General features: G+C 39.9%; 1 protein-coding gene across 1 annotated transcript in view; it reads left to right on the top strand.

Annotated features, from left to right (window-relative positions):
• The first annotated feature begins 594 nt into the window (after positions 1-594).
• LOC126426979 (poly [ADP-ribose] polymerase tankyrase-like) overlaps positions 595-25,194 on the top strand; it is a 58,013-nt gene continuing 33,413 nt past the window's right edge. The window contains exon 1 of the mRNA XM_050089137.1: positions 595-727. The gene's annotated coding sequence lies outside the window, so the exon portion shown is untranslated. The remainder of the gene's footprint in view (positions 728-25,194) is intronic.

Raw genomic sequence — 25,194 nt, 5'->3', positions numbered from 1 at the left:
CCCTTTCTCCACTCTATCGAACAGCCTTCAAAGAAGTTCCTTGCCATATGAAAACGCACTCTGAACATGGCTCGACGAGTTCTTCACCTCAAAATCACTTGATTTCTACAGTCATGGAATCGAGAAGTTATCCCAGCTTGGCAGACTGTTGTAAATAGTCAATGAGAATATATTATTGATGGCTAAAGTTTCTGTTATGTGTATCTGTTGTGTTTATTGAGGTTGTGGAAAAACCCAACAAACTTATGCACCAACCCAATAGGCTTTTTTTTTCCAGCCAGCAAGGTCCGTTCGGCAAAACATCGTTATTGAAGGAATCGAGAAAGTTTCCCAATGGTTGTTGAGTGTAAACACTTAATAATTCCCACTCCACTGCGTAGATTACGCGATCGATCTTTGCCACTCCAGTCTCATTAAGAACAACACTACTCAAGTCTTACCTCCATCGTTACTGGACGTATCCCGTTACAGATAATTTTCCTAAGCGGATCACACAGCAGATCCGTGATTAAGGATCTTCTTCACATCACTTGTTCTCTCGAACACTTGGCATGTACAGTTGGTATCGCCAACCATGCAGCTACTGGCAGCACTGGCAGGGTGATAACATGCAGTAACTTTCATTCTGCGTCGTGGTTGCGAATTGTGACTCGAGTTGGAGATTGTAGGCAGTGCATCCTGCCGTTATACGGACACATTTTTCAGCAACATTCATCGCTATAGAAAGGTAAACACTTATTCATTAGTGTCCTTGTTTTTAATACACTTCAGACGTGGCGATGGTACATTTACGTTGTCAAATTTTCGGCATCGATGCCAGTGTGATAAAAAATAGTCTGGTCTCGGTTATTACGCTCTAAAACTATTCCCGAAAATTTTATTTAAATGTTTTGCCTGTCGTAGAAGCCATTTTATTTGTTTATTCGTGTTACGTTGCTCCAGTATACAAGAGAATTGCATGGAAATGGAACGAGTTGTATATGAGAACAGTACTTATACATTGTAATAGACGCAAATTGTAGTATGCTAATAATTTTAAGCTAAGGCGTTCTGTACAGTGAACAGAGGTATAAAACAGTCAAATAATAAACCATAATTATTCCACATTACAAGTTAATGATTTGCTGTAACAAATTTCCGTGATGACGCAGGTTATCGTGTTGCATTACAACGTGGTAATAGTAAATATTTCAAGTACAATGCGTCATATTTAAATTAGAAATGTTTACATTGTAGAATCCATTAAGAGAGTAAAAAGAGTTTCCCAGAAGATAACCTTCAATTTACTTTTAAATTGTGGCATTACGCTGGTAAGATTTTTATGTCCGATGAGAGTGCCTTAAAACACCTTTAGGCTTAAGTAGTGTACCCACATTTGTACTAGGCTCAAGTTTTTCTATCAACATGCAAGCCTTTGCCTTTATTGCGATAATATCTGCTGCTTCCTGTAACTTAAGGCGTGTCCACCAGGAAGTGATTTCCACCGGAAGTCGACTTCGCGTCCGTGACAGCTAACAGCGCTGCTGCCAGCTTTCCGCCGCTACCGGCGAAGACAAATGCCTGTCGGTTGCGACAAGGTCGTTGCCATAGAGACGCAGTCGCGTCAAGTTTCGGAAGTTAACGCCCGCTAGTCGCAACGCCAAGTTAATTTTACGAACTTTCTGCAAGTCTTTCAGTATTGTTTTCAGCTTTCTAAGAGAGTCGCTTCATGAGATAGGCAAATGGAAGTTTGCAATATCACGCAAAAAATTAAGAGCAACTGCTATCGCTGTAGCGTTGTTCTTATTAAATTAAAATCGAGACAAAAAAAACAGTGAAAAAGAAGTTTTTGAGCCAAGAAATGCATACAAATCCAAGTTTTCAAGAAACAGTGTAATAATTGCTTGCCCATATGGAGTTAGCAATTTGTGATTTTTTTTTCTTTTTTTTCCCCCCTCTCCATTCTTCGACCTCAGTAGGCTCAAAATCTGCCACTATGTTTTCTAAGTGCGCCCTGCTATGTAACCGTATTTTTCAAATCTACGTGTTTCGTGTCCCATCAGTACAGGAAAGTTATCCACTTTCTAAATTAGCAGTTGCTTTGTTTTATTGGCCCACATGTACCGGATTTGCTAAATTTTTGTTAGACGTTTTCGTAGCAGTACTGAGCACACAATATTTACACAAGTGTGGGAAACATGTATTGTAACTGAAAAATAAATAATGCAAGAAAATTGGGAATAAATATATTAAAGTTCGACCATTCACGATATGTACAAACATTTTGTGACGTTTATTAATGAGTAACGCCTCGGGATAGTTAAGAGAGAACTTTTGGGACTAAAGATTTTTCTTCTGTGCAGATGTCAAGTTAAGACAAACTCCAGTAATTAATTGCCAAATGAAACAGATGGTCAAGTCTACTTAGATGTTACAAACCCCCTCTTGGCTTTAGCAATAGAGATCACACTGAGAGTGACCTGTTTTTTTGGTAAAATACCATAAGCCACTTTTAAAATGAAACATTTATTTTAAACCTCAAAAGTTATAAAGTATTGAAAAGCCAATAAAAGTACACGTTCAGTGTACAGGGTTATTTCCATTGCATGCTGCTGTTGGTAATGGTTGACAGGATGAATGATGGGAAGTGAAAGACGAAGCACAAGTCGTCTGTTGGTACAGTCAATTGGAATAATTTTGTATCACTGTTCTCCGTATTTTGAAAATACTAGACAAAAGATGAGTTGCACATCACAATAGATGTTGTAACATTGCGTATCTGTATCAATTGAGTGCTTAGGAAACTGAAAATGCACACTGTCACCTATTAGAGTGAAATTTCTGTTTTAATACTGGTACAAAGTTACACTGTTATTTGGGGTAACTTTAGACTAGTCTTAAAAAAACATAGTATTTTTCCTGTATCTAACGCTCTGGGTCAATTTAGATAATGCCAGAAGTAAATCAAGTGCTAATAAGAAGTAAAAACAAATTATGTTATTCAGTATTACAGGTTTACTTTGAAATATCAATATATTTGTATGTACCTGGCATTGTTCAACTTAAATCACTGTTTCCAGAAGCTCTCTTCACAGCCGGTGCAATTCAAGCATATCACAAGCTTGAGCGATTGTAAACAGGAGGAATAGAACTGAAATACTAACAATAAAACACAGAGGTAATAAAGCTGTTTCTTTTGGTACAAAATAATGCAGGTAGATGGAGCGTCCAGGTCTTCAAAAATCTCCTACTTCATTTCTGCGTGAAAAGTCTGCTCCGAAATCTTGCAGCCGTCTAGGAGTCACTAATTTATAAAAATCAGAATCATCTTGATACTGAATGCAATTTATTTTACGTTACTACTTCCATCCTACGAATTTCATAACAACATCCACAATATGTCTACACATTAATAAGTTTTTTCGTCTTAATCATATCAAGACTAGCTAATAAGTTTTTTACGTCTGCATTAAGCTTCCGCTCTCGAGAGACAATAGACGGATAGGAAAAAAAAAGAGTTACAATTTTAGTATTTTCTCTGCCGTCGAGCGCTCATACCACTGCGACGGTATAATTTATATCTGAGGGAACGAGTGTAGCGCGGCGAAATTCAAAGTCCCGCTACACTCGCCACCATCTTAATTCTCTGACAGTGACTTCAGCTTGAATCTGTCATTTTAATAAACATTGGTAACTTTTAATTTGATCTTTGTGTTGCAAAAGCTACTTTACCTTGAAACTGGAAAAATTGTCTCTAAGAACATCAAAGTATCAGTAAGCCTGCAAATAAATTTCTTTATTGGTCAGCAAACATCTGCATAAACTAATTCACCTGGTACAGTGGTTTTGTGCACTCTTTCATCAAATGCCAGCCGATTGCACCCCTTACAGAAGCTGCTGTCAATTGTCTCTACTTACCAGTTTTTTATCCTGTCTCTGTAAGGTATCATCTGTTTCAGTGACTACCCGAGTCTTTTTTATTATTATATGAACAATCCTCACAGCCAAATGGTAAAACTCATTTTCACTGCTGAATGCAACAACAGAAACTAAAATATAATTTATGAAAGATGCCCATGATTTACCATATTTTTTAAATGTTCAGTCTACATCCTACCACAAGAACTCCTTACCAACATTGAGACCTCTACGCAGCATATTGCAAAGCACACATTGCTGTCTGTGGTGGTCAAAGACCGTATTAAGAACCATGTTCTGTCTTTTGTAATGTCCAGGGGACCATCATAAATCACAGTAACTTCAGTGTAATTATTATTTTTGAATAAAATGGTTATTTCTATTTGTCTCATTGCATATTTCTGTCAGTTGTCTTCTATATATGGTCCAAGTTTCATTGAGCTATTCTACCGTATCTTCCTTCGCCGTCGGCGTTGTCGTGGTTACCGTGAGACACCGTTATACCAAGAGAAAAGGCGCGTCGATCTTAGAGCATGAGATATGATGACCTTAAGCCATAGACAACACACAACGGTCACGGTAGCACCTGATCCCAGAACAGCTGCAGTAGTTAAGATCTACGAATTATCCCCTCTTGACCAGGTCCCCAAAACTTAACTCGTAACGAGATCCCTTCAAAGCAAATTGTCATAACGATCATCTATAAAGGCTTCGTACAACGAGAAGAAGTGTTACAATTTATGGAATAATAACAGATACGACCAAACTGTCTTGTCTCTTCTGCTAAAGCAGAACATAACTTCGTTCACAGTTTCATTTCGCATTCACCACTCATTCACCGAAACCCTTTGATGAACAGTTTTGGTTGCATAACACCAACAGTCAATGATAATGATACAGCTTTTCCCCTTTTTATAAATTGAAGCCCGCTATCCGTGATATAATAAAAAAAAAAACCGGTCTCAATACCGCGTGCCTCGTGAGACGCGAATAGACTTATCCTGGAATTGACTGCACTGTAGGTGTACTCAATTTAATGACCACACTTCACTGTCCGCTATTTCGCGTAACTGAATGTCCATTTGTTAGTCTGATTATACACTGTAGCTATTTAAAATTCGCCCCTATATTTTTCATAACGCACAATTAGCACTTCGTTACTTATTTTCTTTTTTTTTTCTTCTAAGAGTAAACGAAAAAAAAAAGACGCCGTATCATCAGCTTAGTCGATATAAAGCAAAACACCTTAATATGCTCAATTTTACCTCTTCTTATAGGATCGGCTACCTTACTCATTAATTTATTACATATTATTTCCAATAATGCTAAACAGGTATCGCCGTTATATTTTAATTGTATTCAAAAGCATGTTACTACTATTATGACCGACCAAATCATAACAAATCACGCGGCGTGCGTTTTTAACGATAACTTTACGCTATTCAAGTTCCGTTACAGCTGTCTTGACTCGTAATGTTACACGGCCCCCCAGACTGTGATGTCTTGAAGAGGGTTCCAGACAGAACAGGCTTATTTTTTTTGTGTACTGTGACAGGAGAGGGTATTTGTTTCGGCGAATACACTCACTCTCAGATTCACTCAACAAGTCAGTACATACATTCTACAATATTTAAGTTGAGTTAATGGGCCTAGACAAAATGCCCTTAACTAAATTCCACATTTGTTTATAGGTTGTCTTAGAAACACTTCGCTCTAATCACTTCATATTCACACCACATTTTTTTTTTCTTGGATGTAGCCCTCAGTTCTTCAACCGACTGTGCAAGGCAGGGATCACAGCCGGGTTCGACGATTGGCATCCTAGGCCAAAACCCTTATCAGGCCACTTGTTTAACCAGAGAGGATTTGGTCCTTTTCTTTTCCTCTTAATTCCACTTTTAAATCATCCATCCTCGCTGTTCGGTGAGAGGATAAATCGTATTTCAGCGTCATCATTGTTGCTGATACCAAGAAGGTATCTCATGGAAATCGTCGGTATATTCTTTAATTTTCTTTGTAAGTTAGTATAAGTACGTATTTATCCATTGGTGCTTTTATTTAGTCCACTGAGTGTAATCTTGGTATCATTCAGTGTTTCTTGAATCTATATTTTGCTCATTATTGATAATACTTCTTCAGGTCTATGTGAGGGAACAAGCCTTTAATTACATCAGTATCACAATCTGCCAGGAGGTAGCTCCCTTCATGAGGTATTTTCATTATTTTATATGGACCTGTATATAAATATTGCCATTTCTTATTCAGTCATTTCCTGGTTGATGCTTTTGGGTGATTTCTCAATAAAATTTCTTCCCCTACATCATATGTGACTACTTTCTTCACATTTTTCTCAATTGTGCTTGATGCTTCAGGTTTTCATAGACCTTCTTCACCATATCTTCTTTCTTGGTAATCTTTTGTTCTACCGCAGGTAATTTCTTCATCCATTCTGGCACAATACTTTCACCAAATACTATTTGGTTAGGTGAATAACCTGTTGATAAGTGTGGTAAGTCATTATACACTTTCTCAAATTCATAAATCCAAATCGATCCATTTATAATGTTGTTTGGGTATGTACGTCCGTAAAAATCGGTTCAACTCTCGGAAGATTCTTTCAACCGGATTTCCACAAGGGTAAAATCTTGAGATGTAAATGTGCTGGATTCCTTGTTCTTTCATAGTGTCTCTCCATACTTTGCTTGTATAATAAGCAGCGTTGTCTGTCAAGATCATTATAGGTTTGCCAAGCTCAGTTATATAGTTGTTGATAAATTTGCATAACATGGGTCGAACGTGGAGATTTTTCAAAGGATATAATTTCACATATTTTGAAAAGAGATCATAGAAAGCCAATACATATTTGAACCGTCCACGTGTCATGGGACATGGCCCACAGACGTCACATGACACCAACATTAAAAGTTGTTGTGGGATGATAGGATGTAATTCTATCTTCCGACAATAGTTTATGGGTTTCGCCTTCTGACATATTTTGCACTTCTTAATAATATTTGTAGCTATACGTCCCAAATTTGGATGATAGCAGTATTGTGCTATTTTGGCTGTACATTTAGCGGCACCAAAATGACCCCACTTCAAGTGAGTGTACCATACTAGTGATTCTAAATATTTATTTGGAACACAAACTTTCCAAACATCTTCTTCATCCTTCCTCCGATACAATATTCCGGATTTTAATTGATACTGTTCTTGAGAGTGACTTAGCGTTTTGCTTTCAACAGCATGCCTAATGGCTTTCCACAACTTATCATCTTCTTGCAGTTGTGGAAGACTTCGAGATAGCTGTGAAATCTGCCTCTCACAATATTGCCGTGATAAATTCATGATTTTAAAGTCAATAGTCCGTTCTTCACACTCGTCAGCATTCTTTCTTTTCGGTAATCTTGAAAGAGCATCGGCTGTGATGTTGTCTTTCCCTCTGATGTATTTGAGCGTAATATCATATTCTTGCAGTAGCAAGGCCCACCGGGTTAAACGTGAATGGAACATCCTTCCTGTTAAAATAAAAGATAAAGCTTTGTGGTCGCAGAATACAATGATCTTCTTTCCATATACAAAATAGCGAAACTTTCAAAGTGACCAGGCCACGGCCAGTACTTCCAATTCAGTAGTACAATATGCACGTTCACAGCTAGAGAGTGTTCTGCTGGCAAACCCAATTATCTTGATGGTACTGATATCTTCTGGATTGTCCATCTGGAAAAGAGTGGCACCCAATTCTGTTTCAGAAGCATCAGCAGCAATATAAAAATCTTGATCAAGTCTCGGATGATGTAACAGTGGAGCATTAGTCAAAGCATTGCGGATGTTATCAAAAGCTTGCGTGCATTCGGAATTCCACTCCCACATGACATTTTTTCTTAACAGCCGTAACAAACAGTCTTGGCTTCCTAACTGATTGGGTAAAAATCGTCGAAAAAATGAAACTAAGCCGATAAATGACTTTAATTCCTTTCTATTCTTTGGATAAGCACATCTGTTAATCGCATCCATCTTTTTAGGATTTGGTTTTATCCCTTCAGGAGTGATTATATGTCCAAGAAATTTCAATTGGTTATGAGCAAACTTGGATTTGCTCAAATTTACAGTAACTCCGTATTCCAAAAATTTCGCAAAAACTCTTCTTAATAAGTCCAAATGTTCCTCCCAAGTTTCAGAAGCAATTAGCAAATCATCCACATATAAAGTAACTTCATTCAAAAGGTCTCTGCCCAGTACGGTATCTAATGCCGATATGAAAACACCACCACTTATTTTCAGCCCAAATGGCATGACAGTAAACTGGTAACTTCGGCCCAGAAAGACGAATGCAGTATATTTTCTAGATTCTTTCGATATTCTAGTTTGCCAATATGAACTACGCATATCCAAAGAAGTTAAGAAGCGGGCACCATAAAACTTTTGTACTAACTCTTCTAGGTTCTCCGGTCGCGTTTGTACAGGTATAATGATCTTATTGATCTCTCTGGCATCCAACACCAATCTGATGTCACCATTGGGTGTAATTACCGCCACAAGAGGATTACAATATTCAGAATCTGAGGGCTCAATAATACCCCATTCTAACATTTTATTGATTTCATTTCTGACTACTTCTTTCTTTGTCCATGGGATAGAATAGGAAGTACGACAAAAGGGTTTATGTGCGTACGTCTTTATATGGTATTCAAAGTCTTTTATTATACCCGGACGTTTACTAAAAATTGACTTATATGCTTCCAACAAGTAGTACAGTTCATCCCTTTGGATAACAGATAAATATTCTGATTCTAACACCTTTTTCTGCAATGACATTTTATCCATCATTTCTTCAGAACATTCAATAAGGCATATATCATACACATTTTCATCATCAATACTGACATATTTTACCATTAGATTCATACACAATTGATTTGGAATTACTCGGCCCTTTCTCAGGGTGGCTGTCAAAACATTACCATTGGAATTAAATATACATTCACCTTTCTCTAAATTAATGATTGCACCGGTCTCACATAAAAAATCCAAACCCCAGATACATGGTACTGTCATTTTAGGAACAACCAGGAATGTACTTTCTATTTGAGCCCCCTGTATTGTAACGTCAACACGTACCTGTTTCACAACTTTTTGCATTTTTGCGCTGAACGCGCCAGACACGGTACATCCTGTGATAGGAAAAGTGGGCATTTTTACCCCTCGGCTTATCTGTTTTAAACAGTCCAACGTCATGACACTAATAGTTGCTCCAGTATCAATTAATATTTCAACATCAACATTATTTATACTTGTTGGAATTATTGCCTGTAAAATTTGTCCACATTTATTAGAAACTTCAGGTTTTTCTTCAATTAATTCATTCCTTATATCCTGATCATTATTGTACCTTAATACTCTCAGTTCAAATTGATGCCTGCCTTCCTTCTCCTTTCCAGTCATCCTAGGAAGGCATTTGGTGACTGGTATTAGTTTAATCTATCTCGTTGAGTCATCGGTGTGGGTTCATGAACTTCCACAATCCGTACAGTATGATCCGAGTTATGGTATTCACCCCGTTGCACATTGGAGGCTCCTTCGCCCATTGGTATAACTCCTTGTGCTGGATGAGGACTCGAGGCATTTGTTTCATCCTGTCGATGAACATTTTGCTTCGAATTATCTTCCCAAGGTCGAATGCAATTAGGTTCATCACTTGGGTACCTGTTACTCTTATTACTATCACTACTATGCACATTCGCGTCACCACATCGAGGTTTACCTCTAGTACAGTAAGTATCTCTTCTATATTTATTATAATCATTGTTTTTATTGCAACCATAGGATGAAGATTGTCCACGCTCCTGTGATGCGGGTTTGACCTGGTTTTCGGTATTATTGTTATCATACGTTAAATTATTATTGTAATTATTCGTATTACTATGAGTGTGAGTCTACATTTGATTACTACTCATTTGTCTTGCGTCTTCCATAATCATATCTATAGAGTCAATCACTGACAAGAATTGTTCTACGTCGTGGTCAGGAACATTTATTAACTTTTCACGTATATTTATGGGCAACCTTCCCTTCAAAATTCTGATCACTTCCTTGTGAGAGATTGGATCACTCCAATAACGTGTCTTATTTATGTACTTTTCAAAATATTGCCTTAAAGTACTCCTTTTACTGTTAAAATACTCAGGTTGGTAAACCTCTTTTCTTAATTTCTCTTGTTTACTCGACGACCAGTATTTAGTCAAAAAAAGTTGTTCAAACTCAGCGCAAGTATGGCAACTTTCACTTACTTCAGCGGCCCATAATGCGGCTTCTCCGGTAATTTTGGATACTATAAATTGAAGTCGGTCGTGTTCTGACCAGCTACGCGGAAATATTCTTTTGAAGTTATTGATAAAGATTTTCGGATGCAGGTTGTTCTTTTCAGTGGAGAATGTTGGGAATTGTCTACTTTTAAAAATGCTGTTCTCCACCTTTAAAGAAGAGAAATATCCTCGCTGACCAAAAGAATCATCATCTTTACCAACCGAATCATCAACTTCCCAATGCAATTTTTCACCACAATTGTACTTCGTATTATCACATGTTCGGTAGTTTTTCGACCTATTCTCCGATTGTTCGTCCTCTGTCAACAAATTTTGTGATGACTTTCGTTCTAACTCCGCCAATTTATGATTGGTTTCCTTTTGCCATTTAGGTAACTCATCAACTATTTTCTCTTTTATTTTCTGAATTTCGCTAGTGAAGAGCTTAATTAATTCATCATTTCTACTTAGGTGCTCATTGATATTTTCATATGGCTGGGATCCAATAGTAGTCTTAACCTTGTCTACAATTTCATTTCTTTTTATTTCTATCCATTCAGATAGATCTTCGTCAAGTCTTTTAGTTTGGTCTACTAAATACTTGTCAATCCCCTTACGAGCATCAGACTCAAACTCGACTATTTGTTTCGAAAGCTCTTCTATCTGTGCGCTAGCATTGAAACAGCTGCTTTCACACTTAACCATCCTATTGGACATGCCATCATAACTCTTCGAAACTACCTCATATTTCTTTTCTACGTCATGAAGTTTTCCCATTAAATTATTATATTGCCTTTCTAAGGTGTTAGAAAACTCTACATCTAGTTCTCCAAATTTCGCATTTAATTGAGTCTCCCAGTCCGCCTTTAATTCTTTCTTAGTATTTTCCAGTTTATAATCAAAGATGTTCAGTTTGCTTTCCAAAGAATCCATTTTAACTTCTAATGAACCAAATTTGGCCTCAAATTTTTCATTTAACTTTTGATTGTCCTCTTTTAATTGCTTATTATCTTTTTCTAGTGAACCAAGTCTTCCATTCATTACACCCATTTGAGTATTTATTGATACCAGCATATCAAACATTTTTTGATTAATATTTCCATTTTGAGGATAAACTTGCTGATCTACTTCCGAAACCTCAAGATCTTTATGTTCTCCCACGCTGCTTACCTTACTTATCATTGTATTTGAATCTCCTAACGGCTCTAAATCAATAACTGTATTATTATCTGTACATGTCTCCTGTCCCGCATTGAGCTCGTGGGATACATCATCCCTTTCCTCTTCACTTTCCTCTCTCTCTCTACTCATTACTCTGCTCAACTGCACATTATCATGTATTCTTTTCGTTCGTTTTGACATGATTATTCACTACCAAGACATACACTTATTTTCACTATGTATTTATATATATATTTATCTACCGAAATCACAAGTCTCAACTTCCCTTTTTTTTATAATTATACAGTTATTTTAATCATACCTGGTAGTATCGCTCACTTTTAGCGATTATTGAAGAACACCTCTTTCATTGGACAGACTCACTGGCTGCTACAATATTTTCCTACTCTAGGGTTCGTGAATCCGGATGACACTCGACTCGATGCAGCAATCCTCTTCGATTGAGCCGCACGTTGGGCGCCACTTCTACCGTATCTTCCTTCGCCGTCGGCGTTGTCGTGGTTACCGTGAGACACCGTTATACCAAGAGGAAAGGCGCGTCGATCTTAGAGCATGAGATATGATGACCTTAAGCCATAGGCAACACACAACGGTCACGGTAGCACCTGATCCCAGAACAGCTGCAGTAGTTGAGATCTACGAATTATCCCCTCTTGACCAGGTCCCCAAAACTTAACTCGTAACGAGATCCCTTCAAAGCAAATTGTCATAACGATCGTCTATAAAGGCTTCGTACAACGAGAAGAAGTGTTACAATTTATGGAATAATAACAGATACGACCAAACTGTCTTGTCTCTTCTGCTAAAGCAGAACATAACTTCGTTCACAGTTTCATTTCGCATTCACCACTCATTCACCGAAACCCTTTGATGAACAGTTTTGGTTGCATAACACCAACAGTCAATGATAATGATACAGCTTTTCCCCTTTTTATAAATTGAAGCCCGCTATCCGTGATATAATTAAAAAAAAAAACCAGTCTCAATACCGCGTGCCTCGTGAGACGCGAATAGACTTATCCTGGAATTGACTGCCCTGTAGGTGTACTCAATTTAATGACCACACTTCACTGTCCGCTATTTCGCGTAACTGAATGTCCATTTGTTAGTCTGATTATACACTGTAGCTATTTAAAATTCGCCCCTATATTTTTCATAACGCACAATTAGCACTTCGTTACTTATTTTCTTTTTTTTTTTTCTTCTAAGAGTAAACGAAAAAAAAAGACGCCGTATCATCAGCTTAGTCGATATAAAGCAAAACACCTTAATATGCTCAATTTTACCTCTTCTTATAGGATCGGCTACCTTACTCATTAATTTATTACATATTATTTCCAATAATGCTAAACAGGTATCGCCGTTATATTTTAATTGTATTCAAAAGCATGTTACTACTATTATGACCGACCAAATCATAACAAATCGCGCGGCGTGCGTTTTTAATGATAACTTTACGCTATTCAAGTTCCGTTAGAGCTGTCTTGACTCGTAATGTTACACTATGTTACATGGCAATGACACATTGAGCAAAAGTCATTCCTGTGTGTAATTTTGCACGGGAGTGTCTTTGTTGTATTTATTTAAACTAGTGTACTTACATTTTTGAATCAGTTAACTGATGTTATCAAGTGCAGTGAAGTATATGGTCACAATACCAGGACAAAATGTAACTACTTCCAGCACAGAACAAAATTAAAAACGACAGATCATAGCATGTACATCAGTGGTTTGATTTGGTTCATCAAATTCTTGAAGGACATGCAAGAGGGTTGGTTTTATACAAAATTAAAATCTTGTGTGATAGAAAAAAAATTTATATTCATTCAGTGAATTTTATGACACTGCTTGTGATATGATGCAATAGTGTAACAGCTGTAAAGTAATAAATTATAAAGGGGATACAAGATGCAACAGTTTTAGTGAGTAACGTATTTTGCAAGTGTAATTTTTGTAGCACTGTTGTTTCTGGTGTTTGAAAAAGCCATAATTTTGATAGCTCTGTACAAAGAAAATATCAATAAATTTAGTGTGTATTGGTCAGATTTCTTGGCAGTGGCACTTGTTTCTTTTCACAGATATCAGGTGATGTGAGCTTTGTCCTTTCAGAGATTTGTCATATTTTTTATTAATTGTGGAAAACTCAGAGGAACCTTTTCATCACCTAGCCCATTCATATGCAGCCCATACAGACTGAAATGGGACTTATTTAATGTCTCAGCTGCAGTATTAAAAGCTGTCATGCATTTGTTCCTATTGAAGTTCACAGAGACAAGTATACTATTAAATAAAGTAATACTAGGATTTAGCTCTCGTTTGTCATGCCTGTTGAGTTGGGTACTAAGTATTACACTTGTCATACATTTGATTGAGGAAAGTATTGCAGTTTCTCTGTTTGTAAGACTAATATAGTATAACTTCCAGAATGAGATTTTCACTCTGCAGCGGAGTGTGCGCTGATACGAAACTTCATGGCAGATTAAAACTGTATGCCAGACAAAGACGCGAACTCGGGACCTTTGCTTTTCACGGGCAAGTGCTCCACTAACTAAGCTACCCAAGCACGACTCATGCCCCGTCCTTACAGCTTTACTTCTGCCAGTACCTCGTCTCCTACTTTCCAAACTTTACAGAAGCTCTCCTGCGAACTTTGCAGAAGAGCTTCTGTAAAGTTTGGAAAGTAGGAGACGAGGTACTGGCAGAAGTAAAGCTGTAAGGACGGGGACTGGCTGAAGTGGCCGAGCGGTTCTAGACGCTACAGTCTGGAACCGCGCGACCGCTACGGTCGTAGGTTCGAATCCTACCTCGGGCATGGATGTGTGTGATGTACTTAGGTTAGTTAGGTTTAAGTCGTTCTGAATTCTAGGGGACTGATGACCTCAAAAGTTAAGACCCATAGTGCTCAGAGCCATTTTTGAGGACGGGGCGTGAGTCGTGCTTGGGTAGCTCAGTTGGTAGAGCACCTGCCCGCGAAAGGCAAAGGTCTGCAGTTCAAGTCTCGGTATGGCGCACAGTTTTAATCTGTTCATAGTGTAACTTGTTTCAGTCACAGGTGTATAATTTAGTAGAAATCTTTAGCAGACTTGTTTATGTCTGCAGCTGTATCTCTATTAAAAGTGTCATTCTGTGCTGTATTGGTTAGGAACTGGCTTGCAACAAACTTTTTTTTGAAGCGATGAACCTGTTGAGCCGTGTTCAGAGCGCATTTTCATGTGGAAAGGAAGTTCCTTGAAGGTTTTTGATGTGTTGTTGTTGTGGTCTTCAGTCCTGAGACTGGTTTGATACAGCTCTCCATGCTACTCTATCCTGTGCAAGCTTCTTCATCTTCCAGTACTTACTGCATCCAATGTCCTTCTTAATCTGCTTAGTGTATTCATCTCTTGGTCTCCCTCTACGATTTTTACCCTCCACGCTGCCCTCCAATACTAAATTGGTGATCCCTTGATGCCTCAGAACATGTCCTACCAACCGATCCCTTCTTCTAGTCAAGTTGTGCCACAATGTTCTCTTCTCCCCAATCCTATTCAATACCTCCTCATTAGTTACGTGATCTACCCACCTTATCTTCAGCATTCACCACATTTCAGCTTCTATTCTCTTCTCTTCTTGTCCACACTAGTTATCGTCCATGTTTCACTTCCATACATGGCTACACTCCATACAAATACTTTCAGAAACGACTTCCTGACACTTAAATCTATACTCGATGTTAACGAATTTCTCTTCTTCAGAAACGATTTCCTTGCCATTGCCAGTCTACATTTTATATCCTCTCTACTTCGACCATCATCAGTTATTTTACTCCCTAAATAGCAAAACTCCTTTACTACTTTAAGTGTCTCATTTCCTAATCTAATTCCCTCAGCATCACCCGATTTAATTTGACTACATTCCATTATCCTGGTTTTGCTTTTGTTGATGTTCATCTTATATCCTCCTTTCAAGACACTGTCCATTCCGTTCAACTGCTCTTCCAAGTCCTTTGCTGTCTCTGACAGAATTACAATGTCATCGGCGAACCTCAAAGTTTTTATTTCTTCTCCTTGGATTTTAATACCAACTCTGAATTTTTCTTTTGTTTCCTTCACTGCTTGCTCAATATACAGATTGATTAGCATCAGGGAGAGGCTACAACCCTGCCTCACTCCCTTCCCAACCACTGCTTCCCTTTCATGTCCTCGACTCTTATAACTGCCATCTGCTTTCTGAACAAATTGTAAATAGCCTTTCGCTCCCTGTGTTTTACCCCTGCCACCTTCAGAATTTGAAAGAGAGTATTCCAGTCAGCATTGTCAAAAGCTTTCTCTAAGTCTAGAAATGCTAGAAACGTAGGTTTGCCTTTCCTTAATCTTTCTTGTAAGATAAGTTGTAGGGTCAGTATTGCCTCATGTGTTCCAACATTTCTATGGAAGCCAAACTGATCTTCCCCGAGGTCGGCTTCTACCAGTTTTTCCATTCGTCTGTTAAGAATCCGCGTTAGTATTTTGCTGCTGTGGCATATTAAACTGATAGTTCAGTAATTTTCACATCTGTCAACACCTGCTTTCTGTGGGATTGGAATTATTATATTCTTCTTGAAGTCTGAGGGTATTTTGCCTGTGTCATACATCTTGCTCACCAGATGGCAGAGTTTTGTCAGGACTGGCTCTCCCAAGGCTGTCAGTAGTTCTAATGGAATGTTGTCTACTCCCGGGGCCTTGTTTCGACTCAGGTCTTTCAGTGCTCTGTCAAACTCTTCACGCAGTATCATATCTCCCATTTCATCTTCATTGTCATCTACTTCCTCTTCCATTTCCATAATATTGTCGTCAAGAACATTGCCTTGTATAGACCCTCTATATACTCCTTCCACCTTTCTGCTTTCCCTTCTTTGCTTAGAACTGGGTTTCCATCTGAGCTGTTGATATTCACACAAGTGGTTCTCTTTCCTCCAAAGGTCTCTTTAATTTTCCTGTAGGCAGTATCTATCTTACCCCTAGTGAGATAAGCCTCTACATCCTTACATCTGTTCTCTAGCCATCCCTGCTTAGCCATTTTGCACATCTTGTCGATCTCATTTTTGAGACGTTTGTATTCCTTTTTGCCTGCTTCATTTACTGCATTTTTGTATTTTCTCCTTTCATCAATTAAATTCAGTATCTCTTCTGTTACCCAAGGAGTTCTACTAGCCCTTGTCTTTTTACCTACTTGATCCTCTGCTGCCTTCATTATTTCATCCCTCAAAGCTACCCATTCTTCTTCTACTGTACTTCTTTCCCCCATTCCTGTCAATTGTTCCCTTATGCTCTCCCTGAAACTCTGTACAACCTCTGGTTCTTTCAGTTTATGCAGGTCCCATCTCCTTAAATTTCCACCTTTTTGCAGTTTCTTCAGTTTTAATCTACAGTCTGCAGCTGTATCGTGAATGAGGCACATGGTAAATGTCTTCCCAATCCAAATGCTGTTTAATGTTTTTTATCAGTCTAGTAGAATGCAGGTGGGTGTTACGATGGAGTAGTATCAGTTCATGGGGCCGTCCCAATCACTGTTCTTGGATTGCATCTTTAAGATATATCAGTTGTTGACAGTAAATGTCAACCTCGGGGAAGCAATCCGTAGTACACTACACTGTTGCTGTTTCATCAGATGCACATCATTATCTTTTGTGGGTGTGTGCGGGTCTTTGCAAGGGGAGCCGCTGCATTGTTTGACCTCAAACATTCCTTTCTGTTCCTTATGTTAGCATAACAACACTGTTTCAGTTCACCAGTAATGGTACAGAATATGAACGGTCAGTGCTGTTCACGAGCCAGTTGATGACGAGTCAGCAGAGATGCACATATGGGCACCTGCTGATTTTTGTGATTTTGGCTGAGAACGTGCTGTACCTGTGCACCTAGTTTTTTAACCTTTCCCATTGCATGCAAATGTTGTACAATGGTGGAATGATCACAGATCATCATGTTTGCCAGTTCTTGAATACGCTCATGTGGATGATAGTGGAATTGACGTGTATAAAAAATCTTCCTGAATGTGATGAGTCACTAATGTCAAAACAATCCTCCTTGAAATGAGAAAACCATTTTCTTGCCATGCTGTGTCCAGTGTTCTTTCTGGATGCCTCTGCTGCTGTCATCCCTCTATTGAACTCGAACAGAATAATATGTCGAAAATGTTTCAATTTCACCACGTGGCACTCCATTTTCTAGCATTCACAGCCTCTCTTACTATCTCCAAATGACGGAATGACCATATGTAAATTGAAATAGCAACAGTGAACTACAGATAAAAACTGGCAATTGATAAATAAGCCCATAGCAACTGAAGTACCAAATGTAAAAGAAAGATGCTACAAACATATGCACAATGCAACATTTTAAATTACATACTTGTATATAAGTAGGCTCCCTCTTTGTGTGCAGATTCTTGCTGGGAATATTTATTGGTAGCATCCAGATATCTTTTGCAGTTTGGCCTACAGTTTAAAATTGCTGCATCAGACAGTTTATATTTCGCTATGATAGCAGCTGACTGTGTTTAACTTTTATTCACTCATAACCAGGCGGCATTTCTAGAGCAAATAGCAAGACTTGAATTTTTTTTCACTAGACCAGAGGTTCCCAAGCTTTCTGAGACTGTTACTTGTGAGTGCAGGCAGGCAAGCAGGTGATAGGTAGAATCCCCTCCCCCCTTTTCACAGGGTTGTAAACATTAGTGCCTAACTGAACTTTAGAACGAAACAGTATTTGTTTGAACACTTTCATTTTTAAAGTGTTGAAAGATAATTAATCGATATGTCAATGACACTGCTTCTTTCCAACATATTTTTTTTATTTTTTCTTATTTATTTATTTTTATATAGAATGATGAAGCAATTCTCAGAGCATTGCAAATGTTCATGCAGCGGTACATGTTATTATTTGATACAGCAACACGTCTCACTCCTTTCTACTGTACCAATGAAAAATGTTCTTGAGAAACATTATTTTAATTAGTAGTGTAAAAGGGATTGCCAATTGTCCACACATTTTTTAGATTTAAACTGACAGAAAAAAAAATTGCAAAACCAAGAAATAGTTAATGTAGAGTAATGAAATTTTTTCAATACATTTGTCTAGGTATCATATTTAAGTGATTGTAAGATCACAGGTTAATGTAAGCGCAAGATAAGCCATTGCAATATGAAATGCTGTTACATTAGTAAGTGATGTAACTGCCAGAATGTTGAATGCAAGCATGCAAACAAGCATACATTGTGTTGTACAGGTGCCAGATGTCAGTTTGTGGGATGTAGTTCTACGCCTGTAGTGTTTGGTCGGTCAATATAGGAATGGTTAATGCTGTTTGTGAATGACGCCGGAGTTGTCGGAACAGTGATGTCGCGTATGTGCTCAGTTGGACACAGATACGGTGATTGAGCAGAAAAGGGCAACATGTCGACACACTGTAGAGCATGTAGAGTTACAACAATAGTATGTGGGCAAACGCTATCCTGTTGCAAAACATCCCTTGGAATGCTCTTGGTGAATGGGAGGACAACAGGCCAAATCACCAGATTGATGTACAAATTTGCAGTCAGTGTGTGTGTGTGTGTGTGTGTGTGTGTGTGTGTGTGTGTGTTTCATGTGAGCGTTGTTTACTGATTTCATATTGATTCCTACAGAGGATATTTTTGGTCTGCAGAAAAGTCATAAAACCAGAGCAACAGCAATTGTTACTAATTTCTATAACAGAATGATGTCAGTGATACAGCTGTATGATGTATTCGACCATTTGTTAAATGACCCTTCTTGGAAGTGGCTATGATTTGCATCTATTTCCAATCAATCAGATTGCTTTATTGCTCCAGTGATCTTAGTTGCTAGAAAAAGAGGAAGCTCCTCAAGCACTCTTTGTGGTTGCTCCACTCACTTTTGACAAGACTGTTGGCAAATTGATGATTCACACTTCACTCTTTTACAAAGAGTACTGTACAGCATTGACCCCTTACCTAACTTGCATTTATCATGAATCTCTTGCCCAGCACAAAGTCCCAAGTGACTGGAAAAAAAGAACAGGTGACTCCAGTATACAGGGTGTTACAAAAAGGTACGGCCAAACTTTCAGGAAACATTCCTCACACACAAAGAAAGAAAATATGTTATGTGGACATGTGTCCGGAAATGCTTACTTTCCATGTTAGATCTCATTTTATTACTTCTCTTCAAATCACATTAATCATGGAATGGAAACACACAGAAACAGAACGTACCAGCGTGACTTCAAACACTTTGTTACAGGAAATGTTCAAAATGTCCTCCATTAGCGAGGATACGTGCATCCACCCTCCGTTGCACGGAATCCCTGATGTGCTGATGCAGCCCTGGAGAATGGCGTATTGTATCACAGCCGTTCACAATACGAGCACGTAGAGTCTCTACATTTGGTACTGGGGTTGCGTAGACAAGAGCTTTTAATTGCCCCCACAAATGAAAGTCAAGAGGGTTGAGGTCAGGAGAGCGTGGAGGCCACAGAATTGGTCCGCCTGTACCAATCCATCGGTCACCGAATCTGCTGTCGAGAAGCGTACGAACACTTCGACTGAAATGTGGACGAGCTCCATCGTGCACGAACCACACGTTGCTTCGTACTTGTCAAGGCACATGTTCTAGCAGCACAGGTAGAGTATCCCGTATGAAATCATGATAACGTGCTCCACTGAGCGTAGGTGGAAGAACATGGGGCCCAATCGAGACATCACCTACAATGCCTGCCCAAACGTTCACAGAAAATCTGTGTCGATGACGTGATTGCACAATTGCGTGTGGATTCTCGTCAGCCCACACATGTAGATTGTGAAAATTTACAATTTGATCACGTCGGAATGAAGCCTCATCTGTAAAGAGAACATTTGCACTGAAATGAGGATTGTCACATTGTCAGATGAACCATTCGCAGAAGTGTACCCGTGGAGGCCAATCAGTTGCTGATAGTGCCTGCACATGCTGTACACGGTACGGAAACAACTGGTTCTCCCGTAGCACACTCCGTACAGTGACGTGGTCGACGTTACCTTGTACAGCAGCAACTTCTCTGACGCTGACATTAGGGTTATCGTCAACTGCACGAAGAATTGCCTCATCCATTGCAGGTGTCCTCGTCGTTCTAGGTCTTCCCCAGTCGCGAGTCATAGGCTGGAATGTTCCGTGCTCCCTAAGACGCCGATCAATTGCTTCGAACGTCTTCCTGTCGGGACACATCCGTTCTGGAAATCTGTCTCGATACAAATGTACCGCGTCACGGCTGTTGCCCCGTGCTAATCCGTACATCAAATGGGCATCTGCCAACTCCGCATTTGTAAACATTGCACTGACTGCAAAACCATGTTCGTGACAAACACTAACCTGTCGATGCTACGTACTGATGCGCTCGATGCTAGTACTGTAGAGCAATGAGTCGCACGTCAACACGAGCACCGAAGTCAACATTACCTTCCTTCAATTGGGCCAACTGGCAGTGAATCGAGGAAGTACAGTACATACTGACGAAACTAAAATGAGCTCTTAACATGGAAATTAAGCGTTTGCGGACACATGTCCACATAACATCTTTTCTTTATTTGTGTGTGAGGAACGTTCCGTAAAAGTTTAACCGTACCTTTTTGTAACACCCTGTATAAGATGGGTAAAAGAACAGACCAACATCCCTAACTTCTGTTTGCTGCAGAATCCTTGAACATATTCTCAGTTCAAATATAATAACTTTATTGAGACTGAGAAGGTTATGTCCTCAAATGAGCACGGTTTTAGAAAGCATTGCTCGTGTGGAACTCACCTTGCCCTTTTCTCACATGATATACTGAGAACTGTGGATGAAAGGCAACAGGCAGATTCCATATTTCTAGATTTCTCGAAAGCATTTGATGTGGTTCCCAACTGCAGGCTGTTAACGAAGGTACGAGCACACGGAATAAGTTGACAGATACGTGAGTGGCTTGAAGACTTCTTAAATAATAGAATCAATATGTTGTCCTCGACGGCGAGTGGTCCTCAGAGACGAGGGTATCGTCAGGAGTGCCCCAGGGAAGTGTGATAGGACTGCTGTTGTTCTCTGTATACACTAGTGATTTGGCAGACAGGGTGAGCAGCAATCTGCAGTTGTTTGCTGATGATGCTGTGGTGTACAGCAAGGTGTCGAACTTGAGCGACTGTAGGAAGATACGAGATGACTTAGGTAAAATTCCAGTTGGTGTGACGAATGGCAGCTAGCCCCAAATGTGGATAAATTTAAGTTAATGTGGATGAATAGGAAGATCAAATCTGTCATGTTCAGATACCGTATTAGTAGTTTCCTGCCTGACACAGTCGAGTCATTTAAATATCTGGGCATAATGTTGCAAAGTGAAACGACGTGGAACAAGCGTGTGAGAATTGTGGTAGGGAAGGTGAATGGTAGAGTTCAGTTTACTGGGAGAATTTTAGGAAAGAGTGGTTCACCTCTAAAGGAGACGGCATATGGGATGCTTGTGCGACCTATTCTCGAATAGTGCTCTAGTGTTACTTATTTGACAGTCTTTTTGTTGTGCCTATGTGTGACTCGGCACCTCCGTTATATGGTGAGTAACGTCGTATGCTTTTCATAATACTGTCAATATTGCGTACTGGATTTTCCATTGTTTTACCTTATTAATCATTTTTGACATGTATGTTTTGCAAATTATTGGATCAAAGCATATTAAGTCCAACACATTTTCCTTAAAATTGCAGATTGATTGATCTTTTTCATGTTTCTAGAAGTAAGTCTCAAACACAATAACTTCATATTTTACAATATGCGAAAAATTTCCCAAGTTAAGATTATCAGTTTTTTGCTTCCTCAGTAAAATTTTGTTTTTGGACATGATACTGTTTGAAATGATACTTTGCATGCAGTCTACATTTTTATAATTTCTTTGTAACTGAGAAAACATGCAACAGGAAATGAACATAATGAAGCAGATTGCAGCTGACAGTGATTATGCAGCTTCTATGGCTGGTTCAGTACTAGAAAAAGTAAGGAGACAACCAAACACAAACCACACCACAGAAAATTGGCAATATATCACAAAAGATTGCAAATATCTTCAAAATCCATAGAGTAAAAACTGGGTTCTCTACACCTAATAAACTATCATGACCCTACATTCAGACTCTGGAATATACAAAATAACATGCCAGGAATGCTCCATACTAAGGCCAAGATTTCCAGACCAGATATACGTAGCACATTAAAGCTTCAGGAGGAAGTTCGGGTCGGTTTCACCAAACAACACTCCCATTTTACAGTAGTTCATTTATTCACCTCTTTACACAAACAAGGCTTACACAGAACTGAATGGTGGAACTGCACAAAGATAATGTTTAGCTTAGTTCAAAGGCGATACTTAGATCGATACTGGTGTCGACCTCATTGGCGCCACTTGGCCCCCCCCCCCCCCTCCCCGCAGTGAGTACTCTTTAGAGGCCGGGGGGGGGGGGGGTGAGGTGACTATGGCGTCGGCAGGGGTGGTCCGCGGGAGCCAGACCACGGTCAGCTCGGCAGCGTCGTCGGGGAGCTGGGTGGGTGGGTGTTGTCACGGAAGATTTGGCCACCGAACCTGGAAGTTAAAACTTTCTGGCAGATTAAAACTGTGTGCCCGACCGAGCAGTTTTAATCTGCCAGGAAGTTTCATGTCAGCGCACACTCCGCTGCAGAGTGAAAATCTCATTCTGGAAACATCCCCCAGGCTGTGGCTAAGCCATGTCTCGGTAGTATCCTTTCTTTCAGGAGTGCTAGTTCTGCAAGGTTCGCAGGAGAGCTTCTGTAAAGTTTGGAAGGTCGGAGACGAGATACTGACAGAAGTAAAGCTGTGAGGACCGGGCGTGAGTCGTGCTTCGGTAGCTCAGATGGTAGAGCACTTGCCCGCGAAAGGCAAAGGTCCCGAGTTGGAGTCTCGGTCTGGCACACAGTTTTAATCTGCTAGGAAGTTTTGTATCAGTGCACACTCTGCTGCAGAATGAGAGTGAAAATCTCATTCTGGAACCTGGAAGTTGTCGAAGTGCGCCGGGTGTCGTACTGGGCGTGCCAATCGATCGGCGACAGGTAGGCCGGTGGTTTGCGGGAGGAACAGAGCGACAACGACGATGTCTCCGGTGGGCGTGGCGAACACACGAAGCGCGTCCGGGTCGACGTCGGGCGAGAGGGGAACACATTTCACCAGGTGGCTGGGAATGGCGGAGGTCGTGTCACGGGCACCGGACGAAGGGAAACACACGACGAACAGTGTATCATCGCGTAGTATTATAGAGGTGTCGTGGATTATGTCCGGGGGAACAGGAACAAACACCTCGAGCGAGGGCACGTTCGAGATGGGGGGCGTGAGAAACCTCGACAGGGCGAGGCAGGCGAAGGGGGAGAGGTCGAAGGGACCGGCGGCGAGGGCGTGATCGTAGGTAAGCTCGACGTTGGGAGCGTGTGATCGTGTCGGGGTCACCAGTGAGGAGCAAGTTCGGTTCGGTTTCACCAAACAACACTCACATTTTACAGTAGTTCATTTATTCACCTCTTTACATGAACAAGGCTTACACAGAACTGAATGGCGGAACTGCACAAAGATAACATTTAGCTTGGTTCAAAGACGATACTTAGATCGATACTGGTGTCGACCTCATCAGCGCCACAAGCTTATGCATAACGTCAATCAGCAATACACACTCTCTCTCTCTCTCTCTCTCTCTCTCTCTCTCTCTCTCTCTCTCTCTCTCTCTCTCTCTAACGTTTTCCTGATGACCGGAGATTGTGCGTACTGGGGTGCAAGACTCAGATGTCTCTCACAGGAGATTTACGTATCGTGTGCAGCCGATCTTCTCCTCAGGACAGACGGCTGCGTCGATCTTCACAATGCTTCTTCTGCGAAGATTTTGTGCTGTTAAGGGAAATGATACTGAACTACTTCTCTACTTTTGAAGTGATTTCTTACTCTCAGAATACTTTCATATCAACTTTGCTATATTTTCTTCTTCACAATAAAACAACTACACAAGTTTCACATGCGCTGTCAAGTCTTGCAAATCGACCCCGTCTGGAAAACCTTAGTACGTAACATATATCATTACAGTCTCTTTTGGTGTTAATAACCATTCTCAAAATAGTTCTTCCTCCTAGCAAGTCCAACAACAGAATATAAGAGTCTCTAGATAAAACATTATTTTTTGTGTTTTACATCCAGTATTGATTTAAGTGTCAGGAAGTCATTTCTGAAAGTATTCGTATGGAGGGATCGGTTGGTAGGACATGTTCTGAGGCATCAAGGGATCACCAATTTAGTATTGGAGGGCAGCGTGGAGGGTAAAAATCGTAGAGGGAGACCAAGAGATGAATACACTAAGCAGATTCAGAAGGATGTAGGTTGCAGTAGGTACTGGGAGATGAAAAAGCTTGCACAGGATAGAGTAGCATGGAGAGCTGCATCAAACCAGTCTCAGGACTGAAGACCACAACAACAACAACAACAGATAAAACATATTTCATTTGTCCCCAACCGTCACTACTATTTCACCGCCGAAGAGTAGCCCTCGATTACTCCTCGTACTGGACATACGGCTTCCGAGGCGTGCACAGCAACCACTTGTCAGTGCCGATAGACCGCCACAACTTTACTCCTCTCGTAACACACGCCCGTCCTGCACACACACACAAACCGTGGCGCAGTAGACACATTTCCACTCTCACACACTCATCCTTAAAATATTGTGTGTTCGAGACAGTGAAATACTAGTGTCTCTCGAATTTCCCCCGATATTCTCGAGGCACTATATACCCCTACCCTTGGCTC

This window comes from Schistocerca serialis, chromosome 11, assembly GCF_023864345.2.
Source record: "Schistocerca serialis cubense isolate TAMUIC-IGC-003099 chromosome 11, iqSchSeri2.2, whole genome shotgun sequence".
Taxonomy (NCBI): Eukaryota; Metazoa; Arthropoda; class Insecta; order Orthoptera; family Acrididae; genus Schistocerca; species Schistocerca serialis.
The sequence above is the reverse complement of the archived record's forward strand: the minus strand, read 5'-3'. Positions and strand labels throughout refer to the sequence as shown.